At 39.7% G+C, this 17079-nt stretch overlaps 1 protein-coding gene across 2 annotated transcripts in view; it reads left to right on the top strand.

Moving 5' to 3' along the window:
- RCOR1 (REST corepressor 1) overlaps window positions 1–17079 on the top strand; it is a 172913-nt gene that overhangs the window by 56127 nt on the left and 99707 nt on the right. The gene's annotated exons all lie outside the window — the stretch shown is intronic.

The raw sequence follows: 17079 nt of genomic DNA, 5'->3' as shown, positions 1-17079 counted from the left end.
GAACAGGCTCAAGCTCAATCGCTCCAAGACTGAGTGGCTGTGGTTTCCGTCATCCCGATTTGTACATCTTGTTCCATTTTTGACGATAGGGGGAGAAATTTTAGCCCCCTCAGAGAAGGCTCGCAATCTGGGAGTCCTCCTGGATACACGGCTTAGTTTAGAAGAACACCTGACGGCCGTGACCAGGGGGGCCTTTTACCAGGTTCGCCTGGTATGTCAGTTGCGCCCCTTCCTGGATCCGGATGCTCTGTGCACAGTCACTCATGCCCTCGTCCTTTCTCGCCTGGACTACTGCAACGCTCGCTACATGGGGCTGCCCTTGAAGAGCACCTGGAGGCTTCAGCTGGTCCAGAATGTGGCCGCGCGGGTTGTCATGGGGGTACCTAGGTGCTCCCATGTTACACCCCTTTTAGGCGGCCTGCACTGGTTGCCGGTTGTTTTCCGGGTGCGATTCAAGGTATTAATTATGACCTTTAAAGCGCTCCATGGCTTAGGCCCAGGGTACCTGAGAGATCACCTATTGCCCCCTGTAGCCTCCCACCGTCTAGTACAATCCCACAGAGTTGGCCTCCTCAGGGTGCCGTCGGCCAGACAGTGTCGGCTGGTGACCCCCAGGGGGAGAGTCTTCTCTGTGGGAGCGCCTTCCCTCTGGAATGAGCTGCCCCCGGAGCTTCGCATAATCCCTGACCTCCGGTCCTTAGTACCAAAATTGCCCAAAATTATGGGCAGTCTTTTAAGATCATTGAAGCTGGATGGAAATAAACCACAGGCTGCAGAATTGGAAATTAATGGCAATATCTTCTGCTGCTTTTAAGCCTTCTTTCGCAGCACAGGAAAGGGGCATTTTCTAGAGCTGTTTATAGGTTTAGAAGGATTTGGTTTCAGAGCTTTGAGCAAAGGACCATTTCAGAGCAGTTGCATTCTCCCATCTGCATTGTTTCACTTTCTATTGCTTCAGAATTCTCTCACAGCATTTCCAGTAGTCGGAATAAGCTTCTGCAGATTCAGTTGCATTAGTAGATGAGGCACATTCATAGAAATTTGTTCTGGCAACTGGATATACTATAGGAAAGCACCTGAAATGTCTCAGCTAGATGGAAGTGAGTTGCAAAGCACCTGAAAGTAAAGTACTGTTGCTTTCCACAGAAAGATACTGTAGTCCTCCAGTTATGACCGTAATGAAATTCGCTGTGGTTGTAAATCAAGAACAATCTGTACCTAGCTTTTAAAATAATGAGATCAATGGGGAATTTCATGGAGGACAAGGTGGTAAATGATGGCTACATATTGCTTATGTATAAAATTTGGCAAATCAATTTATGGTATTTTGATGCTTCCTGTATGCGTCATCATTTATTTATTGACTGCTATGCAACCATAGGAAAATTAGCTGTCCTGTACATCAGGGCAAGCAGCTTATAATGTCAAAGGTGCATGCGGTTCCTGAATCTCCTTTTTGATTTTCTGAGTTACTGTCTCACTGAAAATCAGAATTATAACTTCCTGTTATTGTAAAGTGGAGAACGCACAACAGAAAAACTGAATACAGCTCCTGTAATTACTTTATGATCAATTAAGAAAAAGGAAGAAAAAGAGAACACTTCTTCCACACCAAAGAAGATCCTCCAGAACAGTGGTTCTCAACCTTCCTAATGCTGCGACCCTTTAATACAGTTCCTAATGTTGTGACCCCCAAGCATAAAATTATTTTTGTTGCTACTATGTAACATCGGGAACCACAACACCTGGGTGGGTGTGGCCAACTCAACATCACTCCCACCCAGTCACATGACATCCCCCCCCCAAACATGCCTATCAAGCTTTCATGGCTCACTGTTTTCTGTGAGAATAGGGTCTCTCTTCTCTCCCCCTCCCCCTCATTTCTGTTTTTCTCTATTTTTCCTTTCCCTTTCTCTTCTTCCTTCCTTTCTTTCTTTCCTTTCCTTTTCCTCTTTCTTTTTCTTTCTCATTGAATACGATAGCAAATCCAAAATAAAGTTATTAATTCTAGGAAATTGCTTCTCTGTAATCTTTTCATAGTGAACTCTTAAGTTGATAGAAGCTGGCAAGATTGTACTCACAGCAATAGGGTATATATTTTGATTTCTTTTGAGTTTGACAATATAATACATTATCCAAAATTATAAATAATCTTATTTTCAGATACATTTTTTTTGCCATCTCTGTTATTTTCTTTTTAAAAAATCAGACTTGCTTCCAATTTGTGCCTTCTGGCAAACTGCAGTTTTCTTAGGAAGAGATCTAGCTTGCCATTGCTTTCATCATAGGTCTGAGAAAGTTAGTTTCTTTCTTTCTTTCTTTCTTTCTTTCTTTCTTTCTTTCTTTCTTTCTTTCTTTCTTTCTTTCTTTTCTCTTCCTTTCTTTCCCCCGATTTGTTTTCCTCTTTTCCCTCTCTCTCATTCTCTCCCTTCAGCGCTCTTTTATTTCTTTCTCCCTCTCCCCTTCTTCCTCTAATTTGTTTCCCTGTATTTTCCCTCCCTCCCATTCTCTCCTTCCAGCTCTCTTTCATTTCTCTCTCTCTCTATCTCTCTCTCTTTCTCCCCTTTTCTCTTTCATCTCTTTCTTGCGCGTGCAAGCAAAATACCCTCCTGGTCTGGGATCACGGCGGCGGGGCAGCGACTCCTTCCACTGCTGCCACTGAGAAGTGAGTAGCTGGCTGCACTGTGCAGGAGACTCCTCAGCGCCAGACTCAGGTCGGTCCCCTTTGTGTTGACTCAGGAAAGAGCCAGAGTAGCCGTCTCTGGATGCAGAGAGAGAAGAGTTGCAGAGCCCTGCGCAAGAAGAGCCCTGTGCAGCGCAGGAGAATTGGAGCTCTTCCCTCCCTGCACCCAACCAGCTGCTGCTCCCCATTCTCCTCGTTCCTGAGGCAACATGAAGGAGACTGCGGCTTGCGCTGACCTGAGTCTGTCGCTAAGGAGTCTCCTGCGCTGCATGCCCAGTTACACACCTCATTGCACAGTGGTGACAGCGGGAGAAGAGTCATCCCCTCCGCCTTGATCCTGGCCCAGGAGGGTATTTTGCTTGCGCGCTCAAGAGATGACCGCGAGAAAAGGGCTGGAGCTCTTCCCGACACTGAGTTGCCTGCGAAGGACGCGGAATCGCAAAAGCAGGCGAGAGGCTCGTGCCTTCTCGGGGTGGAGAGCAGATTGTGCGATTGGGTTAGCAGGGAGCCACAGGAGAGGGGCCAAAGCCTATTAAAACTGTTACCCATGCTAAGCATGGGTAACAGTCTTAATAGGGAATCTCAGCGTACGTGCATCCCACGTTCTTTTATTTTATTTTATTTTCCCCGCCTTGTTTTATGCCTCAGAAATGGTACCTCTTGGCTTCCATAGCTCTGCCCATCAACCTCCATCACTCGGAATGAGCTGCTTTCCCAGCATCCACTGTGCTGCACGCATCTCTCTTTTCTCCCTCCTCACCTCCATTCCGGCTCCTACTTTCCTTTCTCTCCCCCACACCTCCTTCCGCCGCGTGGGGAACCCGAGCCGCTCCTTCCCTTTGGGCCGGCTTCTCGCCAGCCTCTCCATGGGAGGCTCCTCAGCGACCCCTGTGAAAAGGTCGTTCAACCCCAAAAAGGGGTCGCGACCCACAGATTGAGAACCGCTGCTCCAGAAAATCTTGATCCTCCCATGAGTTTCCTGTGGTCCTATTGCCCCACTAACTGCACCCTTTCAACATCAAAAGGTGGCTGACACAGTACAGGTAGTCTTCAATTTACAATCACAATTGAGCCCATCATTTCTGTTGTTAAGTGAAACATTTAAGTGAGTTTTGCTATTTCATTATCTTTCTTGCCATTGTTAATTGAATCATTGCACTTGATAAGTTAGTAGCAATAGCACTTAGACTTATTACCGCTTTACAGTTCTTTAGAGCCCCTCTCTGAGCAGTTTATAGTCAGCATATTGCATCCAACAAACTAGTATCATAGTTTTTAAGTGAATCTGTCTTCTCCATTGATTTTGCTTGTCAGAAGGTTGCAAAAGGTGGTCACATAACCTTGGGACAGAGTGAATGTCATAAGTATGAACCAGTTGCCAAGCATCTGAATTTTGATTACATGATCATGGAGATGCTACAAAGGTTGTAAGGTTGAAAAATGGTCATAAGTTACTTTTTCAGTGTCGTCGTAACTTTGAATGGTCACTAAATGAACTGTTGTAAGTCAAGGACTACCTACATGACAGTATTGTGACACAGCACAGTGGCACAGTTAAAGTTTGGACTAGCTTCAGGGAGGCGGAACTCTTATCTCTGCCAGCCATAAAATCTCCCTGGATGACTTTGGGTCAGTTGCACATCCTTTCTCAGTCCAACCCACCTTACAAGGTGGTCGTTGTTGGGAAAAATAGAATACTGTGCATTTCACTTTGTACTTCTGTATGAAAGATGGGATGTAAATCAATAAAGCATAACACTCACTGGACTCTCTAAATTCAATAAAACGCCCGCTCTACAGAAGACTTTAGGCATGGCTCCCAGCTCTGTCAAAAATGTGAACATTTGAAGGACTGCACTTCTGTTCTTCAAAATTGTTCCTTTTTATACTACTGTAGGAGTCTTTTGAGGTCATGTGAAATTTGCATCTGTAAATTAGTATATGTGCTAATTGGGACAGCACAAAAATAGTGTACAGCTGATGTTCTCAAAAACATTTTGTTATAGTGAACTTTGCTAAGTCAAGAACAAACGTGTTTATGCTGCCTTAAATATAACGAGGCCAAAGTTTTTTTTAAAAAATAACTTCAGTGAATAGGAGCAGAATTGGGGCCATACAGATGAAGGGCTATCATAATAACATTACTGCTCCATTGTGTAGCAGTAGGGAAGCGAAAAGATTGTATTCATCTATCACTTTAAGACATATCTTAGTTTAATAATCACATCCTTCCAGAAATTAGCCAGTCTTGCACCTGAGCAAGTCTAGTCAATTTTAGGTTTGTGGGGTTTTGGGGGTGTATGACACTTTGTTTTTTGTTCATTTTCTGTTGCAGCTGTGTGAATCTCTTAGACGTTTCGCTGGGCAAATTGTATTATGGCTAGAATGGAACTGAAATATGGCCAGAAATCTTTTATATAAAAAGCTAGTTTCTTGGCATTCATCAAATGGGATCAAGAGATTGTTACTGAGATTGTCAAATATCATATCATAATTTTAATTTTTGAGATGCTGAAATTTTATTTCTTCATTGCCAAGAACTAAGTTAGCTGCCATTCTGCAAATTAATTTCAATTACTTTGATTATATGTGTCATGGTGGTTCAGTGGTTAGACTGCAGTACTGCAGTTACTTCTGCTGATCGCCAGTTGCCAGCAGTTTGGCAGATCAAATCTCACCAGACTCAAAGTTAACACAGCCTTCCATCCTTCTGAGGTCGGTAAAATGAGGACCCAGATTGTTGGGGGTAATATGCTGACTCTGTAAACCACTTAGAGAGGACTGTAAAGCACTATGAAGCAGTATATAAGTCTAAGTGCTATTACTATGTTCTAATTCAGCGGCCCCTACAATTTGGGCACCAGGAACTGGTTCCACAGGAAAATTGTTTTCCATGGACCTGGGGTTATGGGGTTTCATTTATTTTATTTATTTATTTCTTGGATTTCTAAACCGCCCCCTCTCCCAGAAAGGGACTCGGGGCGGTGTACAGTCAAATGCAGATAAAAATGCAATAGTAATATAAAACAATTAAATACATTTGGATGGAGGAGATAAGGCTGTACAAGAAATAAATAGACTATAAAAAACCCTAAAAACACCCCAATTAAAACCCAAACCCAATTAAGATATATCCTGGGAGGTAAACTAAGAGAGTGCCAGGCCAGCTGATTGAAATAGGTGAGTCTTTAATTTCTGACGGAAGGAATGGAGGTCGGTGGTAGTTCGAATGTCGGGGGGGGAGGTCATTCCAGAGGGTTGGGCCCATCACAGAGAAGGACCTACTCCTAGGTGTCGCCCGCTGGCATCATATGCTATTTAAATCCCATGCATGTGCAGATGATGCGTTGCCAGCTTGTATGGCTCTGTTTCCAAAGGGCCTTGGGGTTGGGGACCCATATCCTAATTGACTTGCAAGATTAAAGCGCTATGAGAAAAGGATAGGATTTTCTTCAGGAGCTATGAAGAAGGAGCTATGAAGGAGCTCTGTGAAAGTAGTATAAAATTTGACCCTTTTTTATTATGGCTGCCAAAGGAGAATTGGTAGTTCTGGCATTAAATGGCATTTTATTTTGCCAGACATTTTGAGGTACAGATTGCTATACTTTGGATGAATTGAATCTCCTACTTTGTATTTTACTTGTCTTTTATTAGGGCTTATTATAAAAATCACCTGAAGAACTTTTGGATGGCTGTGATAGGAAGTTGATGTGTAACAAATAATAAATGAATCCATCCTGAAGCTGTATGACAGATGCATCCCTTTTGCACAAGGAATGCTTGTGTTTATTACTTGAATTTGTCACCTACCATGAATTTGTCACCTACCATGAATTTGTCACCTACCAAAACTCTATTGTTTTTGCTTTGTTAGTTTAACACAGCTAAAGCTGCCTGGAAATTTATGCAGCAGAAAACCATTGCTTATTTTGCTTTAACCCCAAAGCCATATTAAGAAGGCCTTTGTTGTTTGGCTAAATAAATGCTTGAAGTTGAGAATTTTAACTTGAATTTAGCCTTTTTCGTATTGTTGGAATAAAAAACTGATTGAAGTCACTGGTATATAAATTGTCAGAAAGAAGCGCTGGGGCCTTAAGGCACACATAGTTCAATTCCCATTGTTTTGAGGAAATGATAGACATCCCTGTTTGCTTTTTGAAGTAGTATATTCAAAGCTTATTTCCTAACAAATCTCTTAGAAACAGTTCCAAGGCCAAAGGATGGGCTAACTTTATAAATAATTTTCATGTAAACATATCTCACTGTTTTTATGTTATCTTATTTCCAGTTATTCAATTTCTACTCTTGCAGGAAGCTTTAAAGATGTCCGTAAGCACATATTAGTCAGAAAGATTTCGACCTATAATATTGTATCTTTAGGAGTACTGTGTTTTCCCAAAAATAAGACAGGTCTTATTTTCTTTTGAACCCCCCCCCCCGAAATAAGCGCTTGGCCTTATTTTTGGGGAGGTCTTATTACTTTTGAGGTGCAGGAGGCCCCTTAACCTTGGCCCGTGGCCTGCAGATCAGCTGATCCAGAGAGGGCCGGAAGTTCTGTCTTTGTTTCTGGCACACTCTTGCCAGCCCTAACATCGCTGGGTCTGCCACTCTTTTTGTGGCCGCCACTAAGAGAAAGGGCATAGTAGTTGGGTTCATGGGAGCAGCCTCCTTGAGGCCGTTCCATGTGGATGGCAGGTGCATGTGGGATGCATGGGGCATATTCCCCCCTCCTCCCAGGAAGTGGCAGGGACCGGCTGCGCATGAGTTTTAATATTTTAGAGGAGGGCTTATTTTTAAGGGGAGGGCTTATTTTAGTGCATGCACAATTTTCGGGGAAACAGGGTAAACACTGTTAAAAGTGATGGGAAACATGTCACTGGTCCAATAGGTTGTGTTTTGCAGTCCTGCAAATTTTAAGTGAAAGGTAGGAGCAGCAAGACCCAGGTTGTAGTCCTCCTCAGTCATGGAAATACATTGAGTGACTCAAATGAGACTACTGTCAACTTGTAAAGTGTTTCCATGACTATTATCAAGTTGACATAGAAAAGAGAGAAAAGGGAGGAGAATGCCATGCATACCTTTGGCCAGAGTCAGGTCTCATATTTCTACAAATTCATAGCCTGCCGCAGCACCTTGTTGGTGGATGTGATTTATGACACAGACAGAAGGGAGGGATACAGGGGTTCAGATGCCATTAAGCGGAAATCAGTTTCAGCTCCGCAGAAGAACATGCCAAAATGTTGATCCTAATAAATGAATGGATTTCTTTTGAACTTTGTCTCGAGGCTCGTAAATTAATTAGGTCATCTTTTGGAAACTTCACAACTACTTTGCAGGATCATTGTTGTGAGGGAAAATAAGAGGATGCAACACTATGTACACTGCCTTGAGCTCCTGTACAGAAGATATATAATGAAAGATGAACTAGAAATGTGTCTGAATCAATTGTGCAATGGATCTTAATAATAAGTGCACTTGATTTTCAAAAACAATAATATAAAGGCTTCTGTATAAAACATTTTAAGATAAGGCCTGTTAAGTGTCAAACATGTGTGTTAACATGTTAATATTAATTGGAACCATTAATTTTTATTTTCTTAAGCCAAATTGCTATAACACAGAGCAATTTAATCAACAAAATCTCCATTATATCATATAGTAAAATGTGACATCACTACAAAAATTACAAGTGCATGAAAATGCTTGTAGAAATAATATAGGTATAAAACATGGATTAAAACATTATTGCTTTAAGACAAAACGTACAACATTTTTTAGAATTATATACTGTAGGTACGTTCTTGATAGAGAAAAATGTTTTTGCTTAAAGATGCCTCTTTAAACTCCAGGTCAGTTAATGGGACAACCAAGGGCCATTCCTCTTGGTATCTTTTGAGTCTAGCTCAACTTCAGTGACTTGCTGAAATGATTTGCAATAGCTTTATGGGATTTATTTTTTCAACTTCTCAATCCAGTTCATGGTCCTGATTTTTTTTTCCAAATTGCTTTTCATCCAGTAGCAATCAGGGCCAGCCCAATTTGTTTTTTGGGATGGGTAAAAATTCAAAACCTTTTTGGAGGGAGTCAATAGTTATAAAATGCTTTGGTGGAAAAGCTACACAACAGTTGAAAGATCTGAATATACTCATCTACCATGGTAACCTTGTTCATTTATCAAGGTACCTTATATGCTATTTAAAATAAGTGAAAAATTATCAGTGAAAGTATTATTATTATTATTGATAGGCAATACAAGTAGTGAAGGAATTCTTGTTGTATTTTAATAGTGTTTTGCAATAATTCGCAGTTCAGAAATGTGTGGATGAACAACATGATTATTTTTAGACTAATATGGAAGTGGAACATGTAAGTATTTTAAAGAGGTATGAAGTATGAAGTATGAAATTAACTGAAACAATAACCTTAGTAAGAGATTCTTTGAATTGTTATTTTATTCAAATTGCCACAATTTTTACAAAAAAAGTGTAGGGTGCTAAACAGATAATCTTGAGTTTTGATGACTCCCCAGATGAAAGCATATTCCATTCTAGTAATTTATTTATATGCTTACATGATTTTATTAAATAGGTGGTGTAATAAGCCATATACAGGTAGTCCTTAATATGCAACAGTTCATTTAGGACCATTCAAAGTTACAATAACACTGAAAAAAGTGACATATAATCATTTTCCATGCTCACAACCATTGCAGCATCCCCATCGCCACAAGATCAAAACATCAGCTTGGCAACTGATTTATGATGGTTGCAATGTCCTGGGGTCAGATGATTATCTTTATGCAACCTTCTGACAAGCCAACTCAATGGGCAAGCCAGATTCTTAACAATTAACAACTGCAGTGATTGAATTAACAGTGGCAAGCAAGATCGTAAAATGGGGCAAAACTCACTTAACAACTGTCTTGTTTAACAACAGAAATTTTGGGCTCTATGTATTTGTAGATAGAGGACTACATGTAAAAGAATGGACTTGAAGGAAGTGAGGGAGAAAAGTGGAAGTTTAAACATGAGTGAAAATATACCCACAGCCTTGAAGCTAATCTTGAGCCAAAAAAGTATGGTACTTTCCTATAATATTTCTCAGAAGCAAAACCTCCCTAACATACCATAAATGTAGACAGATCATAAATAATAAAATACGATTACATTTGTTTAGTGTACAAAGCCTGATCTAAAGGGAATATTTGCAAATGCATACATTCAACACCTCTCCCAATTCTTTGGATTGGCCTTCCAAAGCTGTTTGTTAAATTATGATCTTTAGTTTAATGGAATGGGAAATAAAGCATATGACTATATTAATTTCATTTTAAATCATGTCATATTACATTTATCATGCTTATACTCCCTGATTTGGACTACAAAGGCCAAAAGATGCCCTTAATCTGAAAAATTTATATATTACTGGTTTTTAAATACTTACCAATCAATATCAATCAATCTGATCTTATTCATCTATGCATGTGAAGCATGCAAAGTAGGGATCACTGACTTTATGTAGAAGAAATTGTCTTGGGATATGCTGCCACTTCAGATAATTTAATGGCAATTTGTTTTGTAATTGAAGATTATAGCAGATAGTTTTATACCAGTAAGTGCTGGCTACAATGAAAATAATGCACTATTAGATAACTCGTGTCCTGTTCTGTCATTGTTTCAGAGGTGTTTCCTTACCTAAACAGAGAAACAGAATGACTATGGGTGGGCAAAAAAGCAGTGGGAGTGGGAGCGACTTTCAACTTCCTGCCAGCTTTCCTTTGAAATTTCTTATGTGAATCTGGCAGAGACTGTCAGAAATCAATCCCTTCCTTCCCTCCCTTCTTCCCTCCCTCCCAATCCATGAATAAATTTGAATAAATTGCCTTCCTGATTGGGATCTGACATTAAATGTCTGATGTAATGGTGGATTTGCCTTGAATAATCACAGAAGGACTTCTTTGGCACCAAAATATATTATTTGGAAGAGGCAGTTGTATTGTCTGATGTTCTTTCTGAACTCGTTTGCAGTAGGTTCATCATTGCTATATTAATTAAGGAGTTTATTAGGCAAAGATAGATAACTGCCTATCCCAGGGGTAAGCAACCTGCAGCTCTGAAGCACCATGTGGGTCTTTCATCCCTCTGCTGTGGCTCCCTGTCGCTCAAAATATGTGTCACAACCAACAATATGCAACACACAGGTGGGTTGCTCCCGGTTCAGCTCGGTTCCAGAGAACCAGTAGTGGAATTCAGGTCTGGGTCGCAGAATCAGCAGGGACCCAGGCCTGCCACGCCCCCGAATTGGTTCCCTCGCTGCCGCTGGATCACCGCCATTTTGGTTTTTATTGACTGCCTGTGTATAGTTCACTGTAAATTGTTCTGCGCATGCACGAAGAAAAAATTACATTGAATAGTGCACATATACTCAGCATACATCTGGCACATGGATTGCGAACTGGTAGTAAAACCGGCAGCAACCCACCCCTGATGCAACACCCACTGGCACGCAATTTATTGAGCTTTCCGACCTCTGGTAGGTTTTGTGGTTCCCGGTGTTTTCTTTTCTGTGGGAAATGGATCCAAATGGCTCTTTGAGTGTTTAAAGTTGTCGGCCCCTGGTCTATCCTGACCTTTCCCTTCATAAAGCAGAAATTTTCAGTTTCTTCAGGGAAGAGGAATGCTTGACAGTGAGGATAGGCTTTGGCCATGTCACCAACATCAACAGAAATATTATGTCATGTAAGACATGCATTTTGTCTCACCGTTTCTCAAATTCCATTCTGTCTTAGCGGATCCATTCTGTACATTAGTCCATTTGAGGTAGATTGCTTCAAAAATTGCCTTGTGATGTCCCATTTTGCCCAGTTAATAGTAGTGGCAACAAGACATTTAGTAATATATAATTGTAGATCTCGGATTTACTACATTATGGTGAGAAACAAGATTATTAAGTCAATAATGCCTTGCTTGTATCCTTTATACAGGTGAAACTCGAAAAATTAGAATATCGTGCAAAAGTTTGTTTATTTCAGTAATGCAACTTAAAAGGTGAAACTAATATATGAGATAGACTCATTACATGCAAAGCAAGATAGTTCAAGCTGTGATTTGTCATAATTGTGATGATTATGGCATACAGTTCATGAAAACCCCAAATCACCATCTCAGAAAATTAGAATATTACATGCAATCAATAAAACAAGGATTGTACATAGAAGAATATCGGATCTCTGAAAAGTATAAGCATGCATATATACTCAGTACTTGGTTTGGGCCCCTTTTGCAGCAATTACTGCCTCAATGTGGCATGGCATGGAAGCTATCAGCCTGTGGCACTACTGAGGTGTTATGGAAGACCAGGATGCTTCAATAGCGGCCTTCGGCTCTTCTGCATTGTTCGGTCTCATGTCTCTCATCTTTCTCTTGGCAATGCCCCATAGATTCTCTATGGGTTTCAGGTCAGGCAAGTTTGCTTGCCAATCAAGCAATCCCACGGTCATTGAACCAGGTTTTGGTGCTTTGGGCAGTGTGGGCAGCTGGAAAATGAAGTCAGTATCCCCATAAAGCTCGTCTGCAGAAGGAAGCATGAAATGCTCCAAAATCTCCTGGTAGACAGCTGCGTTGACCCTGGTCTTAATGAAGCACAGTGGTCCAATGTCCTGTTGCTCAGTGGTCCAAAATCCTCTTTTCTGATGAGAGCAACTTTTGCATTTCATTTGGAAACCAAGGACCCAGATTATGGAGAAAGAATGGAGAGGCCAATCAAACACAGTAATCCCATGGTCATTGAACCAGGTTTTAGTGCTTTTGGCTCCAGGATTGCTGTCGATATGTCTGATACTGAATGGTCCTTTTGGACCTAAACTGTTCTGAAGGAACAGTGATAGAGAAGAGCATGTCCTGCTGATGTCACGGACATCACAAAGTCCCTGATTGATCCGGGAAAAAGCTCTTTTTGCCAGCTACAAGAGAAGCAGCCAAAATGGCTGCAGAAGGTTGGGACAAGCCCCTAAAACAGAAGCAGTACAGGAGAAACAGTGTGTCAAAATGATGAGAAAATTTTTTATTATTAGAGAAGAGAAAACCCAAAAATTTGGAATTAAAATAAAACTGAAGATAGAAGAAAGCAGGGGGCGAATTAACTCTGGTTTAAAACTATCATGTTATCTCTTTTACTTTAATTTTGTTTGTTTTATATGGATGGACTTTTTACAATTGTCTCTAACTTTTAAACTGGACTGGTCTCCCCCCCCCCCCCGGTTCCTCTATACTTTCCCCATTTTTTGTATTTGTGGATTAAAAGTTTCTACCTTTGTAAGGCTCACTCAGATCATAATCTTTAAACATTTTTTTTCCTTCCCTCTTCTGGAGTGCGGAGTTTACAGAGAAGAGGCAAAAACAGAGGAAAAAGATGTAACACTGCCATCTAGTGGCAGGAGGCTTGGCAACATCTGATAGTACAAAGGCTTTGTTTACTGAAAGGGCCAGTGGAAAGCGTTTTGTTTATGCAGGTGTTACTTTGAAGGAAAGAGAAAGCTTTGATCTGAAAAACTTAACTGAAATTGTTTGGAACCTAGCAAAAAACCTTGGATGTTCTGGCAGTGTTTATAATCTAAAAATGGCGCAGAAAATAACATTGCAAAGAATTATATTAGAAATCAAAAAAGTTTTAACAATCACAGAGAAAATTGAAAAGAGACTTGAAATTATAGAGCAAAATACAGAAAGTACGGAGATAATGATGAAGTTTGAGAACAGAGCTCAAAAAAATCAAAGAGACATATGAAAGTGATAAGAAAATGGTTGATACTGACAGCAAATCGAGAGTGGAGGGAAATGACAGGTGTAAAATATGGAAAAGAGAGATCAATGAACTGGAACTTTATCTCAGATGTCAAAACATAGATGAAGAAAGGGGAGAAAGTATGGCAGAAATAATGAGAGTAATCTCGGCAGAAGCACTAGTGATAACAAAAGTTAAGCTGATGAAAAGAGCAGAAGGAGGGTTTCGAAGCCTTACAAGACGTGCAATGAACAATAAATTCTCAAGAGAAGTCCACATAAGACTTATCAAGAAAACACCTAGAATACAGACTTTACAAATGGCAAGAGATATTGGACTACACTATTCCTGGAAGGATACAGGATGATGAAATGAAATGTCACAATAAAACTTAGTTTAATGTAGTTAAATTTTGAGTACTATCTATAAGACAAAGTAATAATAGCTATAGTTAAATAAATGATCAATAATGATAATAAAGCATTTATATATATTAGATTGATAATATGAAATTTTATACAAACTGAGGATTATGGAGAAGATGCTGAAAAGCCCTTTTATAAAAAAAATAATTCTATATAGAATAGAATATAAAGATGTAATATCTTTGGATGATTTTAGGATGATGTAATGGAATGCCATAATATAAATTTACTTCAAATTTAATATACCTTATGTTGAAAGGATGCAATAATAGCTATGCTTAATGAATGTTTAATAATTATAACAATTTGTATACATGTACATTAAATTGATGATACTAATAATGGAAAAAACATGGAATTGAAAATTATTAGAGAATGTTAATAATGCTAAAATAATAGAATGACTTAGAATAAGCTATTAAAAAATCCTTTATTATTGGATATATTGAAGATGATATATTGAATTATTATAATTGGTTACATATCTAGAATGCCTTATTTAAAATGGAGAAACAATAGTGATAATCAAACAAAGGAAGTATGATAACAATGTATACAAAAATATTGGATTGATAATATGTGATTTTTGATAAAGTTCAAGCGATAACTATGGAAAGGACACAGAAAGACCCTGTAACCAATCGACACACTGTATGTACTTGAAGAGGTTTTTATGTTATATGTTTTGTGTGTTTATGTTTGTTTATATAAAAAAGACATTTACCACTAAAGTTTGTGTTGCAAGATTGTGTTGACAAATTACCTTATTTTTTGGAGTACAAGACTCATCTTTTCCTCCCAAAAAAGAGGTTGAAAATCTGGGTGCGTCTTATACACTGAATACAGCATTTTTGATCTACCAAAACCTCGCCCCCTTTGTAAAAATGGACGTGCAGAGCAGTGGTGGGTTGCAAGCGGTACGCCCCGTTATGGGCATACTGGAGCGAGCCCTGAGCACCGGATACCGTTCCGGTACGGTGCTCCGGAGGGCCCACTCGCCCACCCAAGCTCCTTACCTGTGTTTTAAAGTTTCTGCCGTGCATGTGCATGGCGCATAGAGCGCCTGCGTGATGCCCCATGGAGCAGCTGGAGCGTTACGGAGGCGCTAAGACGCATGCATGTGCTGCACACGTCCATGAGGACGCCGCCGGCCCCGTTTCAACCGTACCGGTTAGAACGGGATTTGAAACCCACCACTTGTGCAGAGGGTTTGGGGGGCTTGTTTTTGCTTGTTTTTGACCCCCCAACCCCCAGGAGCACTCTACAAGCCTCCCAAAGCTCTGCATGCCCCTCTTTTTTGTGTGCAAAAAATGAGGCGTGTAGGGGGTTTGGTAGGCCTGTAGAGTGGAAAAACCTTTTTTTAAAAAATTACCTCTTCAAAATCATGGTGTGTCTTACAGTCCGGTTCGTCTTATAGCCGAAAAATACAATAACTGCAAATCATTTAACATTCATTTAACTTGGTTTTAATTTTCTTAGTTTGTAATAGTCAGTGTGAAATTTGGAGGACTTCTCTTAGCACCTGTAAATCCTACTCTACCTGATCTTAATTTTCTGCATTTTTTTCCAATGAAAAAAATTAAATAGAAGCTTGCATTTCAAAAAGCAGAATACTAGCTTCCATTATATGTTTTATTTATAGAAATACCTTTAGACCTCACACAATCTGTATAAGCAACTTTAGCCATTGAAAATACTGGATGGTTTCTTTTCAATTCATTTTTTGTAAGCACGTGCAGCTGTCAAACATTTAACGAGTGGAGGAATGGAAAGAAGCATCTGGAGCATTAGAAATAAGTGATACGGAGGAACGTCAACACTATTTTGTGATTGCACACAATCACAGTCACATTTTATGAGGAATAAAGTCCTTCAATGATCATCTTTTGTTTTGTTTTATAGAACATCATCTTAGAATTTGCCCTTTCACCCAGCAAAAATGTTCAACTGCCACCGTAGCTCTTGAATTACCACACTTATCTTACTCTGAAGAGGTGTAAAGAAAACTAGCTGTTTGTATTCATTGTGCAACATGTTTTCCGAGAGTAAGATTGCACTAAACTTTGAATTTAATTACATATTTTTGGAATTTGCCTGACCTCTCTTTTGCTGATTTGCTTCTTTTCCATATAGCATGCTTCAAAAATGAGATGGGTGGGTGGGTGGGATAAGTTCATTTTTCTACAAGGTTTTTCAGATTTCCCATCTTCTACATCCAACTGCTGTTGTTACAGAGAGATTTATGATAAACTTCTTATAAGAAAATAAAAGAAACAAATCAGGACCATCAGTCTCTCATCCTAGCAACCAATACTGTGGTAGGCTGTGCACGGCAAAGAGAGTTAATAGTTTCTTTTCATGAGCACAATAACACACCGATGCAGGCTCTGAACTACATAGAACTTTATAAGTAATGGCCAGCACCTTGAATAACCTTTGGAAACACACTGAAAATCATTAAAGCTCCAACAGCAGTAGTTGAGCACATAGGTTGTTGCATTTTGTACCAGTTGAAGTTAGCAGCTAATTTTTAAAGGAAGCATATGTAAGCAGTAATAATATGAGGGACATGCAGTAGACACCATGAAATAACCAACTTGTGGCAAATGACCTAAGTGGGCAGCAAACAAAGCAGCAAACAGGTGTATTCAATTGGGTGATGTTTGTCATGTTTACTGCCATTTCTTATTAGTTATAGGTTTTGTACTATTAGTACAAAATTGAAACTTGGAAAATTGAGTAAACATGTTTCCTGCTATATAGACTTTGACCCTTATTGTACTCACATGTGAGCAAATTTGAGCTGTAAAATGTGAATGGACTGTTTTTGCTTCCTAGAAGTGTTGCTGACATGGGAAAGAGAATTGTTGCAGAATTTGAGGATGCTTCTCAAATGAATGTTTATAAATCCACCCACTGAGAGCATTGGAGTGATTTTAGCCCCTCTCTCCCCCCCAATTTTCCTCCTTGTTGATCAGTGCCAGATAACAATGACAGTCTTGTTGTTACTTAAACTTGTCACTTTTTACATTGTCTGGTAAATTACTGCAAGGGAAAATAATAAATTTCTACATATTCAGCAAATATTGAACAAGGAAACTTGGTTGCTATTGTGGCGCAATATACATAATGACTGAAGAGGGCAGAGAAGAGCAATAAATATAAATATAGGCACAAATGTGCATTCTT

This window comes from Natrix helvetica (assembly GCF_964273705.1).
Source record: "Natrix helvetica genome assembly, chromosome: 1".
NCBI lineage: Eukaryota > Metazoa > Chordata > Lepidosauria > Squamata > Natricidae > Natrix > Natrix helvetica.
This window is presented reverse-complemented; position numbering and strand designations above follow the sequence as displayed.